Below are 21,018 nucleotides of genomic sequence, written 5' to 3'. Positions count from 1 at the left end.
ACAGAAATAAGGCAAGTTCTTTCTGTGCGGCCCGGTACCAAATGCCCTGCGGACCGGTACCGGTCCGCGGACCGGCGGTTGGGGACCCCTGCTGTAGTCTATTAACAACTTTTACTATTGAGTTCAGTTAGAATTGGGAATAATATTTGGATGAAAACCACTTCTAGGCCTTAAATATGAAACAATGAGAAACAGTAAGAAGGGAACTGAGTGTGCCTTCTTGTGTAGCAGCATGACAAGTTTAATTAATTGCACACACCGTTCGCAAGCTCGAAATACTGTTATGTCAGTACCACCATAAACCGAGGATCCTTTACAATCAACATGTCCCCCCCCCCTGAAGTGATCGCCAGGCAATCATGGAGCACATTTATGTAAACAATCTTTCATACTCATTTATCCATCTATCCTCCCATTTTCTGAACCGCTTATCCTCACGAAGGTCTGGAGCCTATCCCAGCTGCCTTTGGGCAGTAGGCGGGGGACACCCTGAACCGGTTGCCAGGCAGCCAGTCTCAGGGCACACATAGACAGACAACCATTTACACTCAGTCACACCTAAGGACAAGCGTGTTCAATGAACCTACCGCGCATGTTTTTGCAATGTGGAAGGAAACCGGAGTACCCGGAGAAAACCCACGCAGGCACGGGGAGAACATGCAAACTCCACACAGGAAGACCGCCCTGCGTCAGTCTCATCGTGACGTTGTCGTTACTGTAGTTTCGCAGTGAACAGCGTTCAGATGTGGTGTGTAGGAAAACAAGTTTAACCACCAGATGGCGCCAGACAACCGTGAATGCATTCCACACGCGACTGTTCAACAGAGAAGCGCTGACATTTTCTGCTGAGGGATAGATGTATAAGGGGGCATGGCAAATGTTTATATGTGTATATATATATATATATATATATATATATATATATATATATAATCAATATGTTCATTATTCTATCCCATGCTGCACCTGATGATATAACGATTCATGGCACACTGATGTGCTGCGGCAGTGAGTCACATTCATCATCAAACTGATAAAATAACGACTAGCAGTGTAGCTTATGCATGCTTATAAAGGTGAACATGAAAGGCGGCCTGCCATGCGTCTGAAAGCAGGTGAGGCCAGAGGAGGTGCGAAAACATCTATCGGTCAAGACAGAGAGGACTGGGCAGGGAAAGTGAGAGCCAGTCACGCAGGAGGGACGTTAAGGTCGGGTGCCGTTGAGGGGAATGTTGCTATTTTAATAACACTGGAGACAGTAGGGCAGCGAGCCAGCGGAGGTCAAGGTCAACTTACAAGAATGAAGACTCAAATTAAGACTTGGAAGGAAATCATATGACCATTGTTGTGGTAGCAGGGTCACTCCCACCTCTGCTCAGGAAGTGTTTATTTTTTGGTTAACGTTCAATTTGCTTTGCTTCATTGCTTGAATTCCTCACGTTTCCACAAATAAGTGAATTCCTGCTGTGCACCCCAACAGGATGTGTGTGTGTGTGTGTGTGTGTGTGTGTGTGTGTGTGTGTGTGTGTGTGTGTGTGTGTGTCTGATTCCTTCCATGGTGGACTCGTACCCAGACGTGCACTGCTTGAAAGTGGACACAGTCACAGTTTTCTCTCTCTCGCTCTCTCTCTCTCACACACCCACACACACACACACACACACACACACACACACACACACACACACACACACGCACTTCTATCACTTTGGGCCTATTTCGCAGACTTACTGTCATTTCCGGGAGACTTGCCGTAACACTTACTCAGAGTAACATCAGCTTCTGGCCAAACGAGGACACGGCTTGTAAACAGTCCAACAGCCATAGCTCATCTCTTCACCAAGCTCAACTGCTTTACTGCAGAAATCTGTCTATGTCATTTACAGCGAGATTATTCAAGGAGAATTCTGCTTGTGGTGTAAAGTAACACCTCTTGTTACTCACAAAATAACTGTGGAGACAATGTGCTTTTCGAACTAGGAATGTGCAAATTCTTTTCACTGTTGACTTAGGAAAATATCCTTTTCTTCCCCTCTGAATGAAATTGATATGATAAAAAAAATAGGTATATATAATAACAATACAAAGTAAATATTACTCCCAAATCATTCAATTTGAAGTCTTTCAAATGTTACCCTTTCCCTCACATCTCGACTCTGCTTTCTGCTCACCTGTCACCCGAAATAAAATTCTCCCCTACAAATAGAAAAACCCCAAGGAAACGGCCAGAAGTTCAAGAAGTCGCAGTATCCAGAAACCTGAGTCAGCTTGAGTCGTTGCAAGCTGCCTGATGTTCCTTCCCCCCCCCACCCTCCGCTGGAGGCTGATTGGAGATCAGGACTTCAAACACGGGGAGAAGGGTGTCGGGATACGGGCTAATGCAGCGGGGAAGCACTTTACAACATCTCTTCCTTTTGAAAAAAAAAAGAAATGTGCCGCAACAATTTCATGTACTTTGATTACAGTAGAAGCGTGTGTGTGTGTGCGTGTGTGTGTGTGTGTGTGTGTGTGTGAGTCTCGGTGGAGAAGGGCTCTAAAAGCGTTTGATTCACTGGATGACAGTAAGGCAAAAACAGAAATATAAGCTGCAGGCTGGTGTTGGTTCCTTGGACTGTATCAACTTTGATTTAATTAGCTGGTACTTATCGCATTCTTCGTTGGTGACGCATTGTGACTGACAGCTTGGGGTTACTCAAAGTACTCTGCTCTCCCGGCCGCTTCCAATCTGTCAATATGACATTTTATTCACTTCTGTCCATCCGTTTTCCGATCGCACTCGTTCTCAGTCGGGTCGCGGGTGAACTGGAGACTCAAGAGTCAAGAAAAAAAAATGTTTATTCACCTATTATTTAAGTGACTGTAATGAGGGGTTTGGTAACAAGAAAATGCTTACAGTATCACTCATTTATTTCCCAATGAGAATTTGAAATTTTGATTGCGATTTTAGGAAGAACCATGAAAGTTGCCATCTTTGATTTGCTTTCGCGGACCACATAAAATGATGTGGCGGGCCAGATCTGGCCCCCGGGCCTTGTGTTTGAGGGAGTATGTGAGAGTCCGAGCACTTCCAATATGATACAAAGTCAATCACATCCACAGTGGAACGATTTTCAAATGACTAGATTACTGACACTTATCAATAAAAATCAACACTTTTCTCATTGTAAGTGCAATGTTTTACTCGAGATACGCTGTCCTATTGGATCAAACCGTTAAGGTCTACCACAGTGGAGTACCAGAGATGTCTTTTACTATATATTATTTATTTACGATACTTCTTGTCACCCCTCCAGGGGAAAAGCATGACAGGAGAGACGTCAGAGCGAAGAGCCACGCAAAGAGTGCCGTACCTCGTGAGTTGGGGGATGGGTGGGGTTGGTGGCTTACTCAAGGGCACATTGACAGTTGTCAAGAAGCAGGCTAGCATCTGTCCAACTAGTTGCAATTTTTATGATGTGAAGCGGGACTTGGAACCCTCCCATTCCGAAATCCAAATCCTGACAGATCAACTTCCGCTGCCCAATGCAGACATACAGTTTACGCTAACAATATCGGTTTTCATAGCTTTGTTGTGTAGCTGTATCAGGTCCCAACAAAATCTATTTTAACCCATAAAGCCGATATATCGTGTGTTTATGAGCGAGAGACAAAATAAGTGAGTGCTGATGTTGGCATACCAGAGTGTTTGCTTGATGGATTGTCCTCAGGGGGTACGTACTTATTCATATTTTGACAAACAAGCTAATTCAGGGAGTCCAAACAGCCTCAAGTCTCTCTCAGCATTTCAAATCTAACATTGCTCAAGTTTTAGGTCCACCGCACATACCGGGAGAATGTTTTCACGAGGAGCACATTGCAAATCGAAAAGCTCTGTAACCTTTACGCGTTGTTTTGGTCTGGTGTGACGAAATAAATAGATATCTAAAAATAAATACGCAGGATTAAAGCGCTGAGCTCTATCTTGTGACCATCATGAGGATGAGGCCCATGAGTTCCCGCTCACTTGAATGCCAGGATAAATACACACTGACACACACGCACAGTGCCCAGATGTTCCTCAGCATTGCCTTGTGTGACTGCACCATCATTTGTTCTGCTATGGTGTTGACGTTTTTTTTTTTGTTTTTTTTTTCAAACCTTTAACACCGTCACATTTTCCACTTCTAATTTATGGGGAACCATCATAGAAGCACAAACGCGGAATAGAAATGTTCTTGGATGCTCATAAAGTATCTGTTTGCAAGTATGCAATTCACTGTAGTTGTAACACACTTGCTCTGGAGGTTATTTATGGCCGTGCGGGGGGTGTTCGGTTACAGTCCCACGTTGAAAAAAGAGGCAGTTAATCTTGCTAAATTTGTCTGCTCCTGTGATCTTCCGACTGATGATCATCTGTTGGGTCACCTGCCCTATGTTTAGAAAAGTAACTGCATTCAGCGAGCACTTACAAACACGATCATAACCGATGGCTGGGGGATACCACGGCACAAAAATATGCATTGAATCACACTTTTCAATTTCCGCACTCCAACACCACAAAACATTTCTCAGGCCCCCTAAAAAAACTGGCATAGCAAAAACACATCTTTTTTTTTTTTTCTTGTCCGATGGGAAGCATGGAGAGGAGCATGAATGTGCACAAATGATTGTGGCAAAGACATTGATTCTCATTTAATGAAGCACTTCATGCCTTCACTATCAACTTAATGGAAAACACGTTGGATGCATGCGTCAGTGTCAACTGTTCCAATTCAAGTTGCGCTGTTAGTTCATCTGGATGAAAGAAGAAAAAAAATTATTCCGGTCGGTGTCAGCAGTGATACACAGCGCATAGCTTTGTCGTTTTCAGCATCAGCATTTATGGTCCGCAGTCTGTGTTCATGCCTTCGTGGTCTTGATTAGACATTGGCCAGTATCCCATTTTGATGGTGTGATAACCTGGAGTAAAAAATGTTACGGTTTGGGGTACTGCCATTACAGCTCTAAAATATAATATTTCATTTATTACATTAGTAAACATATACCATGTCAAGTTGTAAATAATTTCAAAACACATTTTTTTCCTCCAAATAAAACCAATATAGTACCTTAAGTACCTACAGCACAAGAATATTAACATGCATAATTTAATTCTTTCTGTTAAAACCCTATAATGCCATTCGTATCATATTTGATACATGCAGTTTCATTATGTAACTCATTCTTTATAGTACATTAAATCATCTGTATCAAATTTGATACTGCAGGTTTAAAATATGATTTTCCCCAAATTTTCAGTTTTTGATGTAATCTGCATAATGCTTATAAATGTGATACAACAAATATCTAAAACAAAATAATATGACAAAAATATTTTTGTGGATTTTGTTATTAGGGTTAATGAACATCTCAGTTCCCAAAAATGAGATTTTTCTGGCTATTCCTTGATGGGTCAGGCATTAAAGGGTTAAAAAAATAGTTACATTAAAATATAGGCGCTCTCCTGTGCCTTGTTTGAAGAAGTGATGAAAGAGGAGAGAATCAAAGTCTCCTTTCACCGATGGATCAGAGACCTCATGCTCAAAACATGCATGACGTCCACCCCCATGCGTTGGCTACAAGCTAAATTTGAAAGTAAATAAGAAGCAGAGTATAGAGTAAAATAATCATGAATTGCTGCAATACCGACAAATGCTCCATGGTGACAATATTATCTTTCTTGCAGGCACCTTCAAAGTGTGAGTAGTTTTACTTACATTTCCGATATTTGATATAATTCACTTCTTTTCCATCTTTTATGAGGATTTGCGTTAGGGGTGCGCGTGTGCAACATGGAGCAATGTGAACCTGTTGCTTCAGACGTTGCCATGCAGTTCATACTACTACTGAGCGCAACAGTTTGAGCTCGGAACAAATGAATTCACTTTATTATTACCGATGGGAAACATTTCTTTGGAAATGAGAACATCAACTCGCTGAATAGATTGAAACCCACGGTACCTTTTTTTTAACTTGCTCTTGGCATGTTTCGACCGTTATCTCTCTCCGGCCCCTGCGGTCACTCCAATAGGTGAGAGTTCTGCACGCAGCTGCTGCGGGTCACATGCTTTATCAGATTGTTAACACATAATAAGCACACACACTCTTGTTAACATCAAAGTGTATTTCCATTCGGTGCATTGACCCGTGCATTCTTGCTTTCAGTGCATTCACCATTACCGCTGCTTGGTGTGAGAAGATGGAACATTTCTCTGAAGATCTGTAAATATTATCTCCTACACACACACACACACGCACACACACTCAAGACCGGACTTTGGCATCTTTGACATGAACTCTGTGATGGAGCGTGCCTCACTCCTCATTTGCCGTTTGAGTTGGCATTGGCAGACTCCTCATATGGTTCCCTGGCCATGCTGGCACATGGGCGCACAATACACACACACACACAGACACACACACACAGTACTTCATGGGCCTGCAGGGAACCAAACTGCTCTCACCTGTTGTCTCTGGCAGTCTAAGAGGAGACAATTAGCACCCGGTACTGACAATATGTTCTTTGTTTCCCTCCTTGCCTCATCCCAGCTCTCCACCATCTTTCAGTGTGTCACTTCTGCCACTGCTTTTTGTACTTCTCGCTTCCTTTGTGTCTCTATCTGTGTCCATCTTGGCTCACTCGCTTGCTCTTGCTTTCTTGCCTTTGCTGCTCCCTCTGGTACCCTTGCGGCCATGACAGCAACATGTGGAAAACAGTTGAGCATATTATCACAGATCATCCAGATAATCCCTTTATGAATGAGTTTTGTGGCGGCACTTGACAACAATGTGCTGCAGGGGTCTCATCAAAGAAGGTTTAGCTCATAAGATTTACTCTGCATCAAGATTTAGAGCAGTCACCTTGTTTGGCACAAACAGACTTTTTTTTTTTTTTTTTTATGTTGCCCTCACAGCACATGCCAGAAGTGCCGGAGCGGAGAAGCGGGCAGCGTTCCATTTCTTGGGGAGCCAGTGACGTCATGAGCAACTATGACTCAATTCAGCTTTATTCTGTTGCCTCATGAATCAAGTCAGGCTTGTTTGACTTACTTGGATTTTGCCAAGTATGAGCAAGAAAAAATGGAGACCTGAAAGCAGGAGTGTCAAACTCATTTTTGTCACGGGCCACGTTGTAGTTGCTGTTTCCCTTGGAGGGCTGATGACTCTGAAACCATATGTAGAAGTCAAGAATAATGGTTCACAATATCTCCATTGTTTATTACATCAGCAAATTTGAAATTTTGGTATCGACCTTTAAGGCTTAAAGGGTCAAAAATCTTCGGTCAAATAAAAATTTCATCCTTGTGACAACAATGCTATCATCAAATTGATTGTGGGCATTATAGACATTCATACTGATCGGACAAGATGGCCTTTTACCTATTTAATACCTTAAATTATTTTGCTTGCTCCCTTGATTACCATGCGGGCAGCAGAGTGTGAATGGTTGTCTGTGCCCTGTGATTGGCAAGTGACCAGTCCAGGGTGTAGACCACCTTTTGGTGGAATAGGTTCCAGCTGCGTGCGACCCTCGACAGGATGATATAGAAAACGGTGGCATGGAAAACAGATTTTATTTGCTCATTGGGTGAGATGACTGCATTGTGATAATATGGGATTGAGCACGACTCTGATTTTTCCACTCCAAGTCTACACTACCGCTAATTTCTGAAATCAATTGGAACTATTTATACCTTTGCCAGTGCCCAAAAAGGCACAGGTATTGTTTAGAGAAGAACCACCAAATTAAAGCTCCAATTTTCACCACTGAAAGCCACACTTGCCAAGAAAAAGTCCATTAAATGTTTCCTGAGATCTTACAAAGAACTTTAGTTCGTTTTCTGGGAGGTGGTCGCGTACAATGAACTGAATGGAGATATTCTATGCGAGCATTATTACGAAACCCAAGCAAGCTGATTTTTGTGAGAATTTGTTACACCAAAGGCGCGTGCGTGGCTCACGACAAAATCATATTGCTTTAGATCCGAGGTCCCCAACCTTTTATGCCCCACGGACCGGTTTCATGTCAAACAATTTTCAGGGACTAGATACAACAGTATAATATAATATGACCTGCATGAAAAGTGTGGTATTTTTGAAACATAAAAATAAACACGAATCATGACACGAGGAACGTCTGATCTGGCCACAACGTTCTCTGGTTGCTATGGTCAACGTTTAAACGTGCCTTCAAAATAAGATACGCCGCAAATAAAAAGTGCATGACAAAAAACGACTCACCATCACCGCTTATTATGCAGAGTAGAGTCTATTAAATGTAGCCTTCTCTTTCTTGAAAATAAAACCTTTCAAAGACGTTTGTTTTTTTTCATTTTGCTAGCTCCTGGGTTTCATTTTAGCGGTAACTTATCACGTGACCGAGAAGCACGCATTCACCTGAGCCAAGAGTGACATACTGTAGACTGATATAACAGAGAATCCGGTAATTTTTCAAAATAAAATATCTTTCAGATTCCGAAATGAATAAAACGGAAGGAATGTAAGCTATTTATTCTTTCTGTGCAGCCCGGCACCAAATGACCTGTACCGTTTATCAGCAGTTCTCAGCGATACAAACTCCAAAGTGAAGATTAGGATCACTGTAGTGAGTTGTGAAAAGCAGCTTGGTGAACTATTGGTTAGCATGACTGCCTCACAGTTCTGAAGGTCCGAGTTCAAATGTTTGGCTATTCTCCAGGTACTGCAGCGGAAGTGTAATAATTACGTGTACTTGTTCCTACAGAAGCTCATATTTAGTGGGGTCAAGTAAGTTCTGACATGAAACACAGACACAGTTACTTTTACAAAGAATTTGAAAATATGCTGATGAAAAAAAAATGTATCAGATTTAGAGATCCAGGTTTCATCAATTGAAATTCTCCCTCCACTAACCGTCTTCTTGTTTCCTTTGGCACCTGCGAGGCTGCAGCGCAGTGACTTGGTTTGAATTGGCGCCGGAGAGGAGCTGGAGCACAAACGGTTTACCTGTCAGCTCCTGCTGCGCTCCCCTTCATAGTAACAACGTATGGACTGACAACGTCCAATCCAGCGTGAAACGTGCCCTACGGACATCATTGGAGCTGACGAAAATGTATTTTTCAGCTGGCTGTACAGACAGCCGAAGTGACCCACTGTCCACTAATGTCACAGCACATTTGGGGATGAGACACCTGGCTGCAGAAAGTATCGAACAGCGCCGTAGCGGTTTGGGATCTGACCTCAGTATGACTGACTACGTGAAACTCAAGTGTCAAGTGTTCCTGTTCCTATTAATGAAGCGTGGCTTACGACTTTGAGGCTCTGGAACATTACATTCTTCCAACTTTCCAAAAAGTGAGGGACACCAGGGGTCCTATCTGCCTAAGGCTTCAACTGGATCCTCACCTGAATATACACACTGGCTTGTAGGACAGAAGAAATGAAAGAAGCTCAGAAACAACAAATACATCTGTTTGCTATTAACGGGTGCTAAATGGATATATTTGCGTAAATCACAGACCTCATTTCAATGGCTTTCCTCAAGACAACTTGAAACGTAGGCCAGTAACATGCATGGCCTCCACAAACATGATTGCATTCCGGAGGCTTCAAAGGTATTGACGGTCATTACTCAGGTGGAAATATCGATAGAGGAATTTAAAAGTACTTAAGTAGATTTTGAAAAATAAAATCGTAATGCTTTTTAACAGTGTAAAAGCAAACGCAACGCAAGGAGAATAAAATGCACCGAAGCTGAAGTCAAGTGAAACATTTTTTTTCACTATGTTCTATGTGCCCTGATAGGCTAAACTCAGTTTATAAAGGCCATGATGTTATATTAAAATGTTCCATTGAAGTCTACTTGTTTCGGCTTGCACGTAAGCCCATTAAAAATAATCACATTTAAAAGCCTACCAGGCAAATACATCAAAGTGCCATGTGCACTACTGAGCATTAGCGTGTATTTCATGGAACGAAGGACACGATGACGACCAGTAGTTCAGTTTTGTAATCGTGCAAAAAGTCTCACATCAATGGCCTGTCATCACTAACCTTTATTGGAAAGTAAAGCATGCAACCAAACGCTGCCGCAGTGATGTGTGAAGGCCACAGATGTAAGATGACAAAACTGGCCAAAAAGAATTAGTATTACTAACAAATAATGCATTGAAAAATATAATTACTTCAAGTCTTCATTGGTGTGACATGACACACACTTTGTGCCGCAAAACTTGGAGCAGGCAGTACTGGGTTAGTGTCTTTTTTTTTTTTTGTTTGTTTTAGAAAAACGTGTTGGTGGGCAATTGTAGACTTGAACTTTTTCAAACAATGTTGACAGCATCACAGCACAAAAAATATATATATAAACCGACCACATGTCGAATTCCTTCAAGGTTGTTCCATCATGCCTGTAGTACTGAGGGGATTGTTAGCGGTCACAATTACAGGCCGGAAGCTTCCGCATCAGAGTTTTACATCTTTATTATGTCTCTTGTCAGCTTTCTGGTGCAGTTTGGCATAGGGGCTCTCTATCTCACTTCAACAAACCCTACAAACTTCTAATCTCACCTTAGATGCAAGCTGAAGACGCATGCACACACGCACACACACACGCACGCACGCACGCACACCGAAGAGCAAAAGGCATGACTGTGTTGTTGAACTTTACCCCCAGCTCGATATTTAGTGTAGCGACACCATGTCAGCGCATGTTCAGTTTGTTAGTTTGTTTTGCAAGGCTCTGCGGGTGTTCACAAGAGTGTATTTGTTTCACAAGCACGAAAAGAGTGATGCAAGGTCACCACAGAGAGTAAGTCTCATTCACTCACTGCCAATCAAAAATGGCAGCGCCCGTCCGTCGACGCCATTCACCAGTTTTCTTATCTGATCCTCCGCCAAATGCAACGTACAGATGCATTTGAATGACAACATGGTAGCAAAGTAATTCTTCATTTCCTGTTCTTCAATTATTCCATTCTGTCATCTTATAATACAAAACTTAGTTTGGCAATCTTCATTACCATCATATTCTAATCATTACCAGACGTCTTTTTTTTTTCAACCCACTTATCCTGTTCAGGGTCACGGGCAGCGGTTGCCTTTCCAAGCTGACTTCAGGCAAATGGCAGACTACACCCCAGGACTGGTCACCGGTCAATCCCATTCACATTCGAAATCTGGCAAGTAAAAAGAAACCATTCAATTTTTCTCTTCATCTATTGTCAAAATCCAGATTCATACATGCCCAGATACATCACACAAGTTTTCAGACCTTAGTGAAGGCCTGCTCTCTGCTGACGGTAATTCTGTGTCCACTCTTGAGGCCAGTCAACAATACAAAATCATTCAGGAAGATTCCCTGCCGTTCAAGATTGTTACATTTGACACAAACTTTTCTTAAAGTTCAAAAGTTCTTCTATTCATCCATCTCATCACTCGTCTTTCAGGTTACGGCTGAGCAGAAGCATTTCCCAGCTGACGTTGGGCAGACTTCAATGATCCTAACGTGGTGACAATTCAGCTCCATTGTTTTAAGGCTTCTTTATACTCGCATGGTCGCTGCCCGCACGGACGCCGCTACGTTTTTTCGAGAGAACACAGAGGTACTGTACTACTAAACACAATATGTCAATTGCGTGATGTCACACAGCAGTACAAAGAAGCCTTTACCTGTATGTGCTTCATGTTTTTCTATTCACTTCTCCACTGTGGCGCTCTGTCAGTCACGCCCACCTTTTTAGCCACTCTGCTCACCTGGGTGCGCAGGTGCTTCAAATCAGCAATCAATGTCTTTGTCGGGTTGGACTTCTGCTCTCCTACAAAACTCTTTTGTGGATTGCAGGAAAAAGGATGAACGCTGCACTCCTACTACACTGAATGCATTTCCACCGCAGCGAGTCAGAGTAGAAAACAGAGTCCGGCTTTCAATGTAATGTGGTGTTTTTCCACATCCTTGAAGGTAAGGTAAGCTGTGTAAAGTACAAAAGAAACATCATTTTTATACGTCTTCACCCGAGAAAAGTGAAGCAGGCTGTGTCTGCTGGCGCTCAGTGAATGTGCGCTCCATGCGCTGTCAGACCGAAGAATGAGCCGCTTTATTGCTTTTGCTGTGAGCCGCCAGTCATCACAGCTCTCCCTTAGGCAAAAAAGGAGCAGCCTGATGTATTAGGTTTTATATTGCCCCTTGTGAATTGAAATTTATTGTTGGCCTGATAGAACCAGGAGTGAAGCCTTTGGTTTGACTACAATGCGCAGAAAGTTTGCACGAGCACGTAAAGTTGACATCCGTGCATCTTTTTCACCTCACCTGGGAACAGAAACTAACATCACCTACTTTAGTGTCGCACTGCCTGTCTGATCCAAACGTAAACGTGAATGAAGCAGCAATCAAAGCAGGGTCTCCTCGCGCTGATAACTGTGGATCGTCTCCATAACTTTTATTGACGTACAGTCCGTTTGACCAATGTGAAATTACGATGCAGTGGATGGATGGATGTATTAAATCTATCCATTGGTAATGTTGCAACTTGCCTAGGTCGCTTTACACTCACTGGACTGAACTTCTTGACAGTGATGCTAATCACTACTCTACTACGCTTGCTGCTCCTCAAGGTCAACTGTCAATTAAAAGAACCTAGTTCTAATTAATACATTGTTGTTAATCCAGCTCCTCCCTAGAACATCATAATTTGAATATATCTGGAACTACATTGTATTTTTAAAACACAGCGGCAACTCTCTTTGTTACTGGAGCCTGTTGAGGCCTTTGAAGCCTCCAAGGAACGTGACATCATGTCCTGTGTGCACTTGTATTGCCTGATGGCAACAGGACAGTAAAGTGATCTCCCGGATATCTGCGGGCCATCCGTATCATCCAGGCTATCTGTGACACCTCTGGCATGTTCCAAGCCAGGAGCCAGATTCCGTCTCCTTTTCCATGACTGCCTCTTTAAATCAAAGTCGAACGGCATGCCCTCCGTTGCAGAGAAGCCATCTCCTTCAAGGAAGTATTTTGGTTCAAATCCCCCGGCTGCTCTGTGTGTTTCCACGTGCCACCGAGTTCCATGACAGCGGTGCTTTATGCTGCCATGGCTTCAAATGCCAGCGTGCAACTTAAGGCAGCCAATCATTTGTCACATCTCACATTTTCGGGGCAGTCACTTTGTCAAATGAAATTGGCCCGCTGTTTTCAAAAAGAAAACCTTGAAATCTCAGAAAAGAATCAGAACAAGGCCCGTGTCTGTCTGTCCAGTGCCCCCAACCCCTTATACACACACTCCTCCCCCCTCAAAAGGCAACCCCTGCTACCACATGCCAGAAATTATCATACAAGTTTCTCTTTGTATCCATATTTAAACATGATGGAGAAGAATTGAGCCTTTATATGAGAGGCAGCTTGTGTGTTTATCCAGCACTACCAGCACCAGGAAACAAGAGAAAGCCCCCATTGCTGCTGGCCCGGGCAGGAAAAGGTTGGCGACTGTGAGGCTGGCGGGACGAGAGGTGAAAGCAGAGTAAGAGAGAGAAAAAGAAAGAGGCTTTGAGGGACACTCATTTATGAACCTGGGCTTTTTATGATTTTTGTAATTTTTTTAGGAAAACACACAGACTTCTGGGTACAGCCTTTAGGACCAAGACAAAGAAGTCTTTTAACATAAAGTTGAGTGTGAGTCCTAAGTTTCATTCAAAACACAACCAGAAAAACAGCAATAATATTCGAATGGCACAATTTAGAAACCGCTGAGGTCTTAAACTTTGATTAGGAGTTTGGGGAAATTTGAAAGTCCTGTACAACTTCAGACTTCAAGCATGACCTCAAATCAGGCAAACACAGGGAACTGCCTGAGGTTACCAGAAGCCCCCAATTGTCTCACTAAAAAGGATTCATAAAGTTTTCACCAATTTAATACTATAATTATAGTTTTACTCTCAATTAATTTGTCATGATTGTGTTACAATTGTGTGTACAGAAATTTTGCACCCCAAAGCAGATCAACAAAGATGAGCAAAGAGAAGATGGCTTGTTTAACTTTACGTCTGTGCATAATACTATAATTATAGTTTTACTCTCAATTAATTTATCATGATTGTGTTACGATTGTGTGTGAACATTTCCAGGACAAGGACGGATTTACAGTTGGGAAGGAGACGAGTCACGCAGGTGACATTAAAAACAAATGCCGTGCCGAGTATTTTTTTAACAAGCAAGAAATGGCTATTTATGGATATCTATTTATCGATAGATAGATAGAAATATATTTGTGAACTTAGCGCACCCTATTTGGGAGCTTAGGAAATCAGGCCCCCTACAAGCCCACCAGTCTGAACATTTTTTTAACATTGCATAAAAAATAAAAAAAAATTCTAAAAGTATTGGAGTAGCATTTCAAAGTCACGACAGCAAAAATATTCTGCAAGTGTAAGCCAGGAAATTTCTGAAAGAGGAACAATGTGTAGGAATGCAGGCATTTGTAAATGGGCTCTCTGATGGATCTGTGTTTTTGCAGTGTCAAAAGGGAGCCAGGACTGAAACAGGCCTCATCATGACCCGTTGGCCTTGGTTGCGCATTCAGGCCTCTTCGTGAGGCCTGAGGTTTTGAACGTTTCAAACCACAATGACCTTCATGCTCTTTTTGCTTAGTTTGCAGTCTTTTTTTATTCAGAAACGAGACACTGGATAAATTACCAAGGGCTCCCTTGTTCACTTACAATAATAAAGAGAGAAAAGCATGAAAGAGTGTACTTGGAATGAATGAGAATCTTGTCTCATGATAGATGAACCTATCAACTGTCTAGTGTTGGCTTAGCTTTAGTGTAACACCTTTACTACTGTTTTCTTCCTGCGAGCAACAGGGGACCAGAACGTGTTTCAATGCGCGTTTAGCTTTTTGTCATTTTACACCTCAGGCCCTACTTTTGGCAGATGCTCGTGCGTTCATCATAAAAATGGGCGCATCTTCATTTTCATGCCGGGGCAAGTCTAGTCTACCGTGTTTGGGACCACGATTCACATCATTGGGCGTAACAGCGCACAGAGTTGCCGCACCCCCGATGCACCTGACAATTTGGCCACAAAAAGAAGACTGCGCTCGGCGTGAAAACAGGCGCATCTCCATTTTTGTGGCGGGGCAAGTTTAATTTAACGTGTTTGTGAATTTGGTCAACCAAATTATTGTCCATACTGTACATCACTAATAATTTACAAATATGACCATTATTCCGCATCAAAATGTTTGTGAACATCTCTACTTATGCCCACTTCGACCTCCGAAAATATCACAAGGATAAGCCTCTCAATGGCTGATTTGTAGGAAAATGAGGAAATGAGCAGCGGAGATTCTTTTCGGAAACTGTAATTGTTCGTAAGTCGTTATCTTATTTCAATATATTAGCTACTTTAAATCACTCAACTTTTTCAAGGTGGTGAATTTAATTGCTGAGATCATTTTTTACATATCGACCTATTATATAAGTGCCAAGGTTCAGCCCACTCAAGTGTCCCTTCAACACTCACATTCAAACCTATTGACAATTAACCTAATAATGTGTGTGTTATCCAAAATCTGTAGCCAGAAAGTTGTACACAAACACAAAGTCATACAATTCATTTTTTCTATTCCAGTTTTAGGAGTCGCATCCTTTATGTTAATCCATCACAATCCCTCCAATATATTGTATGGCATAGGAAGTTGAAGTGTGTCGTTCGCAAGGTGAGCATGTGGTAGAAAAAACATTTACACAGAAGCTTAGTCATTCTTGGGGCACGTTCTTGGGGGCGCATGCACGAGTACAAACATCACCACAGCCCCTCTGCCATGAGAGAGCAGCCATTGAGTGGCTTGGTTGTTTTCACTGCATAATGAAAACATGATTTTTGGTTGCACCTGATTAAAATGCGTTCAACTAATATGTATCTTTTGTCTATTGTTCAGGGAAACGCGGGAAATCGACATCAGCTTGATCAGTTTAAATTGAGTGGATAAAATTAGCATTGGCGATTATAGCGCCATCTGTTGCGTTGTTGGGACACCTTCACAATGGCATGACGTTTTTTTTTTTTGTGGGGCTGACAAATCGAAAGGGTCTCCACAAAGATAGACGTAAACACACATTAACACATGCGTTCACCCTTCCAATTGGGACTCTCTCCACCTGATTTGCTCATCCATCCACAGCTTATAAATAGGACTTATCGGACTTACAGCGTGGGTGCTTACAGGGTGGGCAGATCGGGGTGGGGAGTGTTTGTTAGAGGGCAACGGAGGGTCAAAGATAGTTGATATATCTCCACTTGTCCTCTAACTACTCTCACCCTGAAAATATCTCCTCTCATTGTGTGCATGGACCTTGCCAGCTTTTGCTTCACATGCACTTCTTTGTAAGATCTCTCGAAGGACAGCATGTGTTCTCCTTCACTCAACCCTGCGTAACATGTGTCACTCTCTGCGCCATTCACTCACACGCTCCCTATCTCCACTTCTCTACAGCTGACAGTATATCATCGAAATTGTAAAACACTTGAAAACATGACAAATGGATTGGAGGGAGTGGAAGGGGCGGGGGGGGGGGGGGGGGGGAGTTCCGATGAAGTTGGGCTGCCAGTCTGTATTCAGGCATGTGGCAAATGGTTGGAGATATTTGCGCCATCATTATGATGACGGTGATAGGCCTTCACACTCCTCCTGGAAAGATCTACACGCTTGGCTGTGTTGCAAAATGAGTCAACATATAAAAAAAAAAAAAGAAGAATGACTGCTTGGCAAGCACATGTTCCATTTCCCAGCAGAGTCCCTGAGAAACTGGATATGCAGATTAGCCATATTAAAGTAGAATCATTAGATGAAACGCTGGCGCAAAGTGAGAGGGGAGCAACAAATTGATTTGAAGCTCAACAAGAGTCGAAGACTGGCGTTTTTGGCTCGGAGTCTAAGTGTGATTGTGTGTGTGTGGGGTGGTGGGGGGTATGCCCAAGATCGCTGTTCTCTCGCTGGTTTGAAGACGCCTGCAGGCTATAACTTCCTGGTGCCGTGCTGGAGGCCAGTAGTGTTAATAATACAAGAGATATCAGAGGAATCAAGAAAAGGAGGAAGGCAATTTACCGGGCGAGGATCTGCAATTGCTCAACAACACTCAACGGTTTCAACTGTGACAGCATGAGACAGGTCCCATCACTTTGTGTTCTACAGATTAGAATCTGAAGAAACCTTGGCAAGTTTAGAGTACTGTGAACGCATCCAACCTTTCGTGTGTTTAGCTTTCCTCGATATCCCCTAAAATAAACAGCTTAAAATACCTTCCGTTAAATTTAAAACCTTTTTTAAAAACTCCGATTAGACTCAGAAACACAGGTTTCCTTTCCAATCTTTTGAGATCAATACAATCTTGCCTTTACAAAGATGACGCTCAGTTTTGATTGACACTGTCATAGAAGTATTGCAGTAAGGTAGAACTTCAGCAAGTCCTGCTAGCACGCCGCAGCATCTCAATCGGGTTGAGGGCAGGACTCTGACTGTCTGCTCCACACGGCATATTTTGTTCCGTAGTCGCCATTTTGTTTTGCAGAATCACTTGTGCGCTTTGGGTCATATTGCTGCTGCATTATCGCGCTTTAGGTACGTCTTGATTGGCAGATGGATGGTTTTAAACTCTGATGCAGGATGTTTTCATAAATCTGGGAAATATAAACTGACCACTACTTCATGTAATGATATCCAATACAACAGCTGTATCAAATCTGCTGCCTCAACATCGACAATAATGTTCAGTTTTAATTGATGCTAACCCAAAAGGTATTCATTGAATCATGTTGATTGGATGTCGTTTGCTGTGGTGAAAAACGGTACTCCTTTATACTGAGCGCTATTCCTAATATTTTGAGTTTGTAGAAAGGTATGATAACGCTGTACAGTGCCCCGAATAATTATAAAGCAAAAAGTAACTGTGCTAACAAGACAGGCAACCATGAGAGAGAGAGAGAGAGAGAGAGAGAGAGAGAGAGAGAGAGAGAGAGAGAGAGAGAGAGAGACAGAACTTCACAGATGTCTTGTCGTAACATGACCCCATGTTGGTGGGGGGCCCCCTCCTTGAACCAAGGGGGCTAAAATTGTCGGTACCAACTTGTTGAGGCAATGCTTTAAAACAGAGTCATTCTTTTCTCTCACCAAATGATTTTATTTGACTCCTTTTACTGTTTTCGTTTACAGAGATGATTTATTTTCTTTCTTATTTGACTTTTTAACACATTAACATGAGGCACCAACTCAACCAAGGACTCGCTTGGCTTTGTAATACAGTGAAACCTTGGATCACAACTTTAATGCTTTTCCCTCTACACCCCTCGCGATCGACTTGGGACCAGTCTGCAGGCTACCGGTCGATTGCGATCGAATGGTTGGGCATCCCTGATGTAAAGTTTAGTGTTACCACTATCAGGGGTAGGGAATTCCTGTTCCTCGAGAGCCATATCCTGCCTGTTTTCGATCCCCCCCACCCCGACTCCAACACACCTGATTCAATTGTTCATGATCATGTCAGGCCTCCACACAGCTTGCTGATGAGCTGATCATTTGAATCAGGTGTGTTGAATTTGGTGTGTCTGACCTGATGTTTTTGTTGGCATTATCGTCAGTTTTCACTTCAGGATGAAAAAAAACCCCATACATTATGGTCCACTGCTGTTTTATATGAGCTGTCTGTCATGGATTTAATAAAAGGAAATTGTTTTGACTCTTTTTTTTTTTTAAATCTTGCAATGTGTTTTATTTAAGGAAATGAGGTATGGGTTATTTTTCCCCACATTGTACAGAGTTGGCATGATCACTCATTAGTGTTAATTTAAACACTCAGATGTGTCATTATTACTGCACTGTCAACACTACATTTTCTTACTGTCAAATCCTATTGGGTGTTGAACATTTCACACTTTTGTAAATGTTACTTTAACACCAGGTCGTGTGACTGTGCATTGACACTTTGCTTATGTTGAAATTTACACCCTGGGTGTTGAACTAGCACCAGCATAATTCCATTACAAACAAAAATCTTGATTTTTTTTTTTTTTTTTTGTGTGTGTGAAATACCAACCATTCAACACAGAATAGAAACATACTGTCATTTGACTCCATTGTCCCTATCTCATTTCGATAATGAATTGATAACACCACCAGCCAAGCAAAACTACACACACCGGAATAGCAGCAGGGAACATAACATCTGGAATATGGACAACTGCTGCCTGCCACCAAATGCATAATCAAGTTGTTTTGGTATCTCCAGCTATCTAAAGCAGCCATCTTTCAGCTATCTGAAGCAGCTATCTTATGTTCCTGCCCTCTCCGACATCAGACGGGGACAGAGCGGTGAGGGCCAGACAACAGTGGATACGCTGATACTGCAGGGGGGCTTGTTTTCTCATGTGCGTTGCCAGGATGTGATGTATAAATAGGCACTAAGCTGTTTGTGTACGTGAGTGCAGGGTGAAGTTATGCAGCTATAGATTGATAGGGGTTCTATGTGGCTGTGTCGTCTCATGTCTCCCACAGATTAGGGGCCATTCCCAGGATGTGGTGTAGAGCTGTAGAAGGGCCCCGATTTCAGCATTAATTGATCTTATTGGCCTGCTATTCATGGGCATGACATGCGATTGATTTAGTAGCCAGTGTGAGATTCACAGGGCTGACCTCTTTAAAGGCGACTTCTCAGATATGGACTCAAGACTGCACAGCTGTCTTGCTTGGCTTCTGGAGGACCAACATGCAAGCTGTCATGCCAAAGTACAGTGGTTCTACATTTTGTTGGATGTACCGAACCTCGCAAGTTTAAAACTTGCATTCACTGAGCCCTACGCAATGAAGACAAATGTGTTTTTTTTTTTCAAAACACATAGTACGTACTTAAATCAGGCCACAGTGTCCAAACAACAAAACCAACAAATGGTGAATTCCCCCCCTCCCTATCTCATTCCAATTGTCATCATTCGGAGTCATCATACAGCGAAATACAATCATTCCCACAATTTAAGTTTGCACGACATCCGTCGACGATTTACATTCTGAAAGAGTGAAAAAGAACATTTTCTTAGCTCTCAGTTAAATTAAACTTTATTTTGTGTCATGCAACAATTTCAACTTTCATCGTCTCGGCTCTCTTTCAATGAAACTCTTTAAATCCCTCCACATTATCTGACCTTTCTTCCCTTCAGCACAAATCTTCAGTCATTCAAAACAACCCCCGTCCCTCTCCAGTATGGATACATGACCATGCGGCCATATTGCTTTCAACCATACTGCTCCCAAAGGACAAGTAAGAGACGAGTACATTTACTCAGAGACATCCAAAAACAAAGGAGAGATGTGAACTGCTGCAAATATACACAAGAATACCTTTAGATGATATATAGCATCACACAATGATTGAATCAGCCTTATGACCTTTTTTCAAGTACATCCTATTTAAAAAAAAAAAAAAAAGTAGGACATGCACCAGCAGACCTCATTTATTTTGGGGCAAACTCAGAGGAATGTGTTTCTCTTATCAGCACCCAACATCCAGGACTAATTTACAGTGAATAGCTGAGCTAGAGAAAGTGTCGACATTCAGTTTTCATATGCCCAAGTATGAATAAACATCCTGCCGTCAAAAGATGGCGCCGCTCAGGGTAAAGTTGTATTAAATAAGGTCATTTAGAAGTACTGGGAGGGGGGAAAACAGAGAACCACTCAGCCAAACATTTGATTTGCCTGATACCTTTGACCATCAGGTTGGTGAAAGGCTAAAGTGCTAATCTCACTAAACTGAGGCCAGTGTCTGAATTTATAGCACCTTTGATGATGGCATTTCATGCTCTGTCTCTGAATTTGAGTTGTAACCATCAGAATGATACAGTTGGATAGAACCAACAATTAACCGTTTGATAATTGCCTGTATTGCTCCTTATGTGTTTCTGGTACGCATGATTATCCCGCTCACATCCAAACAGGTTGTGACAGCATCAATTTCAGCTGTATGAAACATGTGCAGTTACA

At 42.3% G+C, this 21,018-nt stretch overlaps 1 long non-coding RNA gene across 1 annotated transcript; it reads left to right on the top strand.

Annotated features, from left to right (window-relative positions):
* The first annotated feature begins 11,088 nt into the window (after nt 1–11,088).
* LOC109525396 (uncharacterized) lies at nt 11,089–13,663 on the top strand. Its single transcript, XR_002170142.1, has 3 exons — nt 11,089–11,954; nt 13,408–13,509; nt 13,592–13,663. It is a non-coding gene; the product is annotated as an uncharacterized LOC109525396 (long non-coding RNA).
* The last annotated feature ends 7,355 nt before the right edge of the window (nt 13,664–21,018 follow it).

The sequence above is a fragment of the Hippocampus comes genome, unplaced genomic scaffold (assembly GCF_001891065.2).
Source record: "Hippocampus comes isolate QL1 unplaced genomic scaffold, H_comes_QL1_v1.1 scaffold29, whole genome shotgun sequence".
Lineage (NCBI taxonomy): Eukaryota > Metazoa > Chordata > Actinopteri > Syngnathiformes > Syngnathidae > Hippocampus > Hippocampus comes.
The sequence above is the reverse complement of the archived record's forward strand: the minus strand, read 5'-3'. Positions and strand labels throughout refer to the sequence as shown.